At 41.2% G+C, this 9,409-nt stretch overlaps 1 pseudogene; it reads right to left on the reverse strand.

Annotated features, from left to right (window-relative positions):
- Nucleotides 1-4,981: 4,981 nt before the first annotated feature.
- On the reverse strand, nt 4,982-8,945 carry LOC118835382 (annotated as a pseudogene).
- Nucleotides 8,946-9,409: the final 464 nt, after the last annotated feature.

The following is a 9,409-nucleotide window of genomic DNA, read 5'->3' on the forward strand; positions in this document are numbered from 1 at the left end:
ACCACACTAAATAAACTCAGCTGCCCCTAATACACTCACACTTCTATTATCAGCAGCTTTTGGGAATCTCTGAAGACTCAGTAAGACTAGTGGTAGCAGACTACCAGACTGTAGGATTTTTTGCATTTGAGATAGTACATTTGGACTAGTTGGTTCCTAATGTCCCTTCTGACTCCAAGATTCTGCAAATCTGTAAATTGAGGAAGTGTTTGCCCATGTGTATTATCCAGAGGGTAGTAATTATTTAACTGGTTATATGGTGGAAAGAAATATGTAGCTCTCTACTTTACAAGGCTTATAGAAACCATGGCAAGGCATTTTCGGAAAGTTGAAGCCAATGTGAAACTGGGGCCCAAATGTTTGCTGTCCTGATTTGAACCTTCCTAACTGTTCTTTTGGGGAGTATTTCCTAGTAGAGTTTGAATTCTACGGAAGTGTGATGTTTGAAGTATTTTTCTATATTCTATAATTTCTTATATCTAGACTCTACCCACCACAGCACCACCACTTGGGGGCAGGAAACTCAAAGAATTGATATGAAAAGATGGATGCCCTGAGGAATCAGCTTGAGTCAGACAAACTCCATGGCATTTCCTATGTTTTAACTTACTGATTAAGTGTACATGTCCTGATCTGGAATCTTTGCTCTGGAAACCAGTCTTTTTGTTTTCAACCATTTGGATTTTGATACTCCACAGACCCTCCAAGGTCATCTTGGCCTGGGATTTCTATTTCTTCTTGCTCTTCGACCAAATCCTCTGTCCTAGATAGCAATGGGTCTTCCTCCTTCAGGAAACTGAATGAAAGAGTTAACAAAAAAGCATTTTTAAGTATTTACTATGTGTGGACTACAGAAAATACCCATAGGAAAAAACAGCCCCTGCCCTAATCTCTGCAACCTGTTGGCTCTCTTTAACAGATAAAATAGCATCCACTAGGGAAGATTGTATGGGGGGGGGGGGGCATCTTACATTTCTTACTAAAGTTGTGAAAGGAAAATAATTATAGCTGACATAATATAAAATATATCAGGTATATAATGCCACTAATCTTTTTTGTGTGTGCCTCAGACATAATGTGCTAACTCTTAAAAATGAACAGTTTGATCCAGACAAGGAGGGCTTAACCTGGGATGCTTGACTTCTTATGGATCAGTTTCAGAGGGGAGGATCTGAATTTGGATGGGAAAAAATTTACATCTTTGTTTCCACTAACCTGTAACTGCAATTTAGCATTTCATTGGATTATGAATGTAGACAATTGAACATTTTTCTGGGAAGGGTCCTTAGACTGTACCAGATTGGCAGAGGAGTCCATGACACAACAAAGGTTACGAATTCTTACTCTAGCCTGAAGAGAGAGGCAATATTTCAAAATTCAGTTGGAAAATGAAAAAAAAAAAGGGAAAGAGACTTGACTCAATGAGGAACTATATTTTCTCTAACATATGGGGGGAGGAACCTGAAAATTCTGTAAAACAAATCTTTAACTTATGTGGGCTAGATATTTCACTTTTTAACAGCCCGGTAATGGTTTTGAACTGCCTAGTCCCCATGAACAAGTGGCAGAGAGGTAGTGAACTGTAGGTATAGAATAAGGCATACATTTTCAGAGAGAGCAGATGTGGTGATTTGTTTAGCTTAACTGTACTTTGCTTTATTATAAGGAAGGGCTCAATTAGAGAGAGGAGTCTTTGGGAACTGACAGTGATATAAAACAGAAAAGACCATCAATAGGAGTAGCTAGGTAGATCAGTGCATAGAACTATAGTCCTGAAGTCAAGAAGATCTGACATCCTGCCTAGGTACTTACTAGCTATGTGACCCTGGGCAAGTTACTTAACCACTGTTTGCCTCAGTTTCTTAATCTGTAAAATTAATATAATAATAGCACCCACCTCACAGATCTGTTGTGAGGATAAAACCAAATGAGAGTTGTAAAGCATTTAGCGTATAGCCTGGTTCATAATAGGTGCTATCTAAATGTTAGCTATTATTATACATTAAAGAAAAGAAAATGTTCTTGGTGCAGGATGGCCCTTCTTGACAATCATTGTCTGAAACAGGAAAATTGTCTGAAATTTTTTGCCTCCTTCCCCTAATTGTTCTGTTGACCAGAGTGTTTTGAAGTCTTAGCTAATGCATTCAGAGCTAAGTGCGTTCTTGGCTGAGAACTGATATTGAGGCCAGAGTAAGGAGCTTGTGTCTTTTCAGTGAGAAGGAAGGCTAGGAATGAAGGTGGATATCTGTATACTTAAAGCAGAGAGGATGAGTTAGAGCTGGGCTGTCCAACCTTAGGTTATCTTAGGGCCACATTAAAATAAAATACTTATTTGAGGGCCACACCCAGAACAAAAAATACAGCACACTAATAGAGAGTGAGGGAACGCATGTCATCAATACAACAGGTGAAGACTTAAAGTGCGAAAGCAAACATAAAACAACAAAGTGACAACACAACAGTATAAAGGTAGGTGCACACTGACTAGTCTGCATTGTACAGACGGAACGCATCCTACAGATTGACTAAAAATTCCGTTTGGTCCGTAATACTGCTTAAAAACACCAAAGAAAATTAACATCAACGAGATTATTTATTAGTGATGGAAATAAAAAATCTAACATGCATTCCATGCAAATTATTATTTTATTTTTTCGCTCCTGAGAATTAAAACCCACAGGTGGGTGTTTCAACAATTCATCCAGCAGCTACTGTGGGGATGAAAGACCAACACAAGCCAAACAACAAGAATGCTGTCAGCATAGGTTCTTTTGATCTGCTTTACTAAGGAAAGCAATGTTAAGGGGTTAACAATCTTATTTCAATCCAACATACAAATATCATTGACTTAATTTGGGGGAAAAAGCCAGCATCCTGAACTTCAGAGCAAATATAAACAAATTACAAACATACATTTATAAGCAGACCAAATACGATTCATACTTACCAAGAAACCGTCAACATCTGAGTTCAGCTGGGAGGCTCTGAGAGCAACTGCCCAGAGTCCTGTGCCTCCAGGAGTGAGAGCCTCCAGCAAATAGCTCTGTTCTCTCTTTTTATACACTCTTTAGACATCATCAAACGTCATCTAAACAACCAGAACTCAGGCTCCTACTATTGGCTCTGGTCTTAGCAATTTCCCTTAGGACCCTGAGGGCTTCATGCCCACATAGGCTTAGTATCTAGTAGATAGGGATTTCGGCCTGGGACTTTGCACCTAGTAAGGCTCAATCAAAGACACTTAATTAATCATTCTAAAACAGTAAGAAAGTCCCACCTTAGTTACCAATACACTCCACCCCTTCCAGGGTCCATGGCCTAACAAAAATCTAAATTAAATGGCCATGCATCCTGGAACAAATAGAAGCATTATACACTGTGATCCAATCAAGCAGGAAACTAAAACATATCATTCACAACAAAACAAAACATATCATTCAGTGTCAATCCCAAATACTTGTTTACAATACAAACATGATCCATCCCTAGGTCCCAGCATGTAAATCTTTTCAATCAATCAGGGAATTATAACAAAACATATCATTCAGTATCATCCCCCCCCAAATACTTGTTTACAATACAAGTAAGTTTATGATACAAAGCAAGTCAATCTCTTCAACCAACCAGAGTGTCCAAGTAAAGTACTTCTTGAGGGTAGGTCCTCCTCACACTGCCTTTCCTCCCAATACCCTCAGGCAAGGGCATGCTTTAATTAGCAATGTCCCAATGAGAACAAAAACATCCAAACAAAGTTCTCTTGAGGATGCATCCTCCCCACACTGCCTTTGCAGGCTTCCTCTTGGCACCCAAAGTCCCAACTCAAAGAAAAAGTCCAAATAAAGTGCTGTCATGAGTCTGTTCTCCTCATGCTGTTCCAGTTGCCGCTTCCAAGACCTGAGGGGTGGCTGGGCAATAAAGCCAACAGGATGGGGTCTTGGGGGTCCAAGACACTTCCCCCACCCCACCATAAACAAATCTACCTCTCTCTTCTGGGTCCCAAACAGTCCCGGGGGAGGCAGCAAAAAGGCACACTCAGGGACTTGCTGCAAAGTTTCCATCTTGCCCCAGGGCTGAACTCCAAGCTCCTGGGTTCCTGGTCCTCCAGCTCCAGCTGGCCCCCCCTTGGCTTCTGCTGGAATCCTGATGCTCTCTCACCTTTCCAAACTTCTCGCTCAGGCAGTTTGCCTTGCCATCACCTTCTGCTTCTTCTCTCTCCTCACCAGCAATTTCTGCTCCTGTCGATTCTGCAGGAAGGTCATTCTCCACTCCTCTTTCAAAACTTGTTATACACTATAATCTCAAAGCAATCACTCTTTCAGCACAGTCTTCCAGAGCCAGGCTTATCAGCTCAAGCCCTAGGAAGGAGGTATTATCTCCCAGGGCCCCTGGGAAACCACTCCCATCACTTCTACTTGCCTATTTTCCTTCAGGCCTTGGTTGCTCCTGGGGTTCCATAGAACCATAGCCACCCCAAGTACAAACAGCAATCCAATAACTGGGAAACATTTAACCAACATCTCAGTACCGCAAAACACCATGCTTTCCTTTTACTCTGCAGATCCTGCCGTGACTATACCATTTGTTTTGTTTTTTTTTTGAAAGTGTCAAAACCAGATTTTTTAAAATAAGCTTAAGTTCCCTATTTGTATTTCTTCCAACTCTAAGGAGATACTGTATTATTTCTTTGTAACCCATGGTCCCAACTTGACATGCAGAGCCCAGAGTTTGTATGAGAAGTGATGAAACCAAGTCTGGGATCCAGTCACCAAGCCCAGGCTTAGGCTCATAACCTGGATATTACTTTTCAGCATTAAAAATTCCTCTTGCAGTCCCTTGTTTTAGGGTCCCTTTGGAATCATAAAAAGGGTGCTAGGCTCAAAAGGTGCCAGACAGGAAATTATGCTTGAGCAATCTTGGAAAAAAAACACCCAAAAACAAACTTCCCCATGTGTCCATAGTCAGGGAAGTAGGTGGTTGAATCCTAAGTAGTTTTCCTCTTTTTGGCAGATGGCCTTTCAAATACATCTCATACCCCAGCTGCTTTTTACTTGAAGAATTTGGTATTTGGGGCACTCTCTTGACCCCAAGCTGAATCAAAGGAAGTGGTGTCTTGATCCACAAGGTGGGTGTATTTGGTTCTGCCTGACCCTCCCAAAGTTCTTGACCTGCATAACTTTTGGAAGAATAGTCTTATTGAAATGATCCTCCAGGGTGGGAACACTTAAATCTCTCTTGTATACTTCTTCATCTACATCCATGAAGAAAGCACCCCAGTGATAGTACTTCTGCAAGAACTTGGATTTGCCCTTAACATCTTTATTGGTAATAACCTTGCCATTTGCTTGGAGTTCAGTTCGTCTTTCCTCTTCTGTGAGGTTCCGCATGCGTTCAATCTCTGCTTTCTCCTCCTTGATTGCTTCTCCATCCTCTCTGTCCCATTTGATTCTTTTTAGCTCCCGAACTTTACATGCCTCATATTCCTCCTCATCGTTCTCGTCATCTGTATTGAGTGTATCTAGGGCAGTGAGGGAATGTTTATTTTCCTCCAATTCCTTCTTTGTCTCCTCTTCCTCTTGAGCGTATACTTGCGCCTCTCCTCAGCCAGAAGTTTTGCTTCCTGCTCCAACTCCTTTTGTTTCAGTGCTTCTGCCTCATGCTCTTGAACTGTTACCTGGTCCTTCTTTCAAATGAAGACTAGCTTGAGGAGGGGTTCCATTTCATCCTCACTATCTATACATTCTTCATACTAGGACTGATTCTGATTCTTCACCAGAATGCCCTTCATCCTCCGCTTCCACGATTTCCATTTCCTTATTTTCCCTCTCCTGTGCTTGTTGACACATCATGCCATGCCACCACTCAATTTCCTTATCAATTTCTTCCTCCTCTTCCTCACTACTGTCCTCTCACTCCATTCGCCTGCATCTCCTTCTACTTCAGAATCACTTTCTCCCACCACTTCAGGCTCTACTATCTTCCCATGCCAGGCCAATCTTTCTTCAACATCTTCCTTGATGCAGTTCTGTAAATGCTGAATCCAGGGATCACTAGGTGAATCCTCTTCCTGTTCCTCAGATTCTCCTTCTTGCTCCTTGGCTTTCTTCATGAATTGAAATTCTTCATCCTCATCTGAAGACTCCATAGGCGCATAGTCCAGCCTCTTCCCCGACACTTGCTGTTTCACCTTTACTTTCTCCATTGAAATCTCCCAACATCTAGGTTTACAAGCTGGAGGGCTCTTAACTACAGCTGCCCAGAATCTCCACATCAACACTCCTCCAAGAGTGAGAGCCCCTGCATATAGCTCTGTTCTCTCTTTTTTATACACTCTTTAGCCATCGTCAGACGTCATCTGAGCCACCAGAACTCAGGCTCCTACTATTGGCTCTGGTCTTGGCAACTCCCCTTAGGACCCTGAGGGCTTCATGCCCACATAGGCTTAGTACCTCGTAGATAGGGGTTTTGGCCTGGGACTTTGCACCTAGTAAGGCTCAATCAAAGACACTTAGTTAATCATTCTAAAACAGTAAGAAAGTCCTACCTTAGTTACCAATGCAGTGGGCCACTTAAAATCGAACTGCGGGCCATATTTTGGATAGCCCTGAGTTGGAGGGGAGAGAAGAAAAAGGAGAGGAGACGAGGCAGAAGAACCAGAGCAGACTATGTAGCTCATTTCTACGTTGGTTTGTCAAAACGTTGTGCTACGTTGTGCTGTATATTACTTTTACTCCTTGATTCATAAATGCTGTCAGCTCAAATTTCCATCTCTAAGTAATTCATCTGGTACTTCAGAATGTAGGAGTACAATGGAAAGGATACTGACTCTGGAGTCTAAGGACCTGATTTCAAACTCTCTCTGCCTGCGGCGAATAACTATGTCACTTTGGGCAAGTCATTTGACCTTTAAGAGCCTAAGTTCCCACATCTATAAAATTGGGGGGTTGGAAAAATAGCCTTTGAGGTCCCTTCCAGCTCTGAATTGACAATTCTATGGTCTATGTCCTATAGATCTGTGGAAGCACTTTGGAGACCACAATATACTATAACAAAAGGTACAATGTTACTCCAGAAAGACACGGTATGCCTGCCAATAATATATGTGGGCCAAAGCTAAGCTGAAAGAGCCATATGGATTTTTAAAATTAATTTTGGTCAGAAGGTCTAATTTACCTTACCTAATACATATATACAACGGCTTCTTTAAAAAAATTTTTTTTTATGTTCTTTCTGATACTATTCCCCCCTAAAGCCTTATTTTTCCAAGATCAGTATATGGATGGATGAAAAAGTAAAAAAACTTTTGGCTTTGGTGGGAACTCTGTGTTTTCACCTCTTAGATGACATCTTTCTGCACTGAGGTGCCTAGGGTCTAGGTACCCTCTGCTTTTTGCCCCTATTAAATCCTGTTTTGAGGAAAGAGTCTGATTAACTCATTCACAAGAAAGTGTAAATTGCTGATAACAGATTACAGTGTTACCATTGAATTTTAATGAAGATAAGCCTGAAGACTGACTCTCTTAAAGATAGAATTTCAAATATGAACTAGTAGGGAGTGAGAAATTTGGGGTGGGGCATCCAGCTGTTCTTAGGATCTCTGAAACTGGTGCCTGTAGTTAGTTGTATATTTTATGCCAAGGGCTGCTGTGGGCTATTATCTTTTTTATTATCTTTGAATTCCTGTAATTATATGTAGCAATGATTTTAGAGTGAGGTTAGCTAATATTTATTTTGTAGCAATAAAGGGTTGTCATTTTATCGATCACAATTTCCATCCCAGGATAAGGCCAATATTGTGTATCTCTTTCCACTTCCTTAGTCTTAAATAATTTACACCATCTCTTGAAACACTTAGGAGATTGCTTCTGAAAACAATGGGCATGTTTTTAAAGACTAACAGGATCTTAGGCTGCATTATGTTTCCAAAAAAGAGATATGATCTTCTAGGTTTCTGATATATTCTTCCCTAGTCAGATTATATCTGCTGTATTGTAGCCAATTCTAAGAACCATATTTTAGGAAGGATACTGATAATTAGAACATTCAGAAGAGACCAACCAGAATAGTAAAGGAACTAAAGACCCTGGCATATGAGGCTTGTTTGAAAGAAATGGGGTTGCTTAGCTTGGAAAAGAGTAGATTTAGGCAGACAGGTTAGTCATCTTTGAGCATGAAGGGCTATCACGGAAATGAAGGAATATTGTATAGATTTCTTCTATGTGGCCATGAGAACTAATTGAAATGTGGTAGATAATGAAGGAAACAGATTTAGGCTAGAACAGTGTTAGAGATGGTCCCTTCTTTCCCTAAAAACAGAATTAGTATCTGAGTGTCAGGAGATAACTTAATAGTTTATCTTCCTTCATCACATTTATTAAACAAGAGGGTTATGAATGGCAAAGGGCATAATACCAAATCAGCCCCACTGAGGCAGGGATGGAGGAATTACGTGGGTTGATTATAAGAGAGTGTAGGGTTTAGGGCCTGATATACTCATTAAGCAAACCTAAGGTGGAGGGAAAGGATCCAGTCCTGAAGGGGCTTGGCCATTACCCCAGAAGAGATGGGCCAAAAGTCATTATACCCCTCAATGAAGGTTTTCAGATTATTGTTGTTTGTTCTTCGTTTTCAAAGAGGACCAGTGTCATCATGGATGATGTCTTGACTTGTGTATGAAACAGATTTAAGTGAGGCAGAGTTACACAAAGTCATCAGCCTCACTCTCTCTTCCAGAGTTATCAAAATCCAGTGGCAAGACAAAAGTTAAGATGACTGGTGATGGCCCAGGATGCAGTGGCTGATCTTGGCATCTTTGATACCTGATCAAGCATTTTAGCCACCTTCGTAGCTGCTGGAACAAATCTTCCTCATCCACCCATTCTGCTAGGGGAAGTCTTTACGTGCTTGGGGTAGACATCCTCCTACCTCACTGATGGGTTTGAGGCCATTGGTCATCCTCAACCTGGTTTAGTCTGTCTACCAAGATGGTTATATGGCTGCTGCACATGCTACAGCTCCTTGGAGCCACAGGTGAGAGCTGGATGAAAGGTAGATACCAAAGGTAGATGTGCAACTCTGAAAAGAGTTTGACAAACCTTCGCACCAGAGGTGCTAATCCTCCCTGAATACTTCATACACCACAATATATTAGAGTGTGGTACAGTGGAAACGACACTGGCTCTGGAGTCAGAGAACCTGGGTTCAAATCCTGCTTCTGATACCCATTTCCTATGTGACCTTCAGTAAGTCACTTAACCTTTGTTGGCCTCAGTTTCTTCATCTGTAAAATGAAGGATTTGATTAGATAATCTCTGAGGTTCCTTCCAGGTTTTCAGGTAGAGGCTAAATGATCAGCTGTTTAGGGACTTGGACTATAAAGCCTTTGAAGAACCTTCTAATTCTGAGATTCTGT

The sequence above is a fragment of the Trichosurus vulpecula genome, chromosome 1, assembly GCF_011100635.1.
Source record: "Trichosurus vulpecula isolate mTriVul1 chromosome 1, mTriVul1.pri, whole genome shotgun sequence".
Taxonomy (NCBI): domain Eukaryota; kingdom Metazoa; phylum Chordata; class Mammalia; order Diprotodontia; family Phalangeridae; genus Trichosurus; species Trichosurus vulpecula.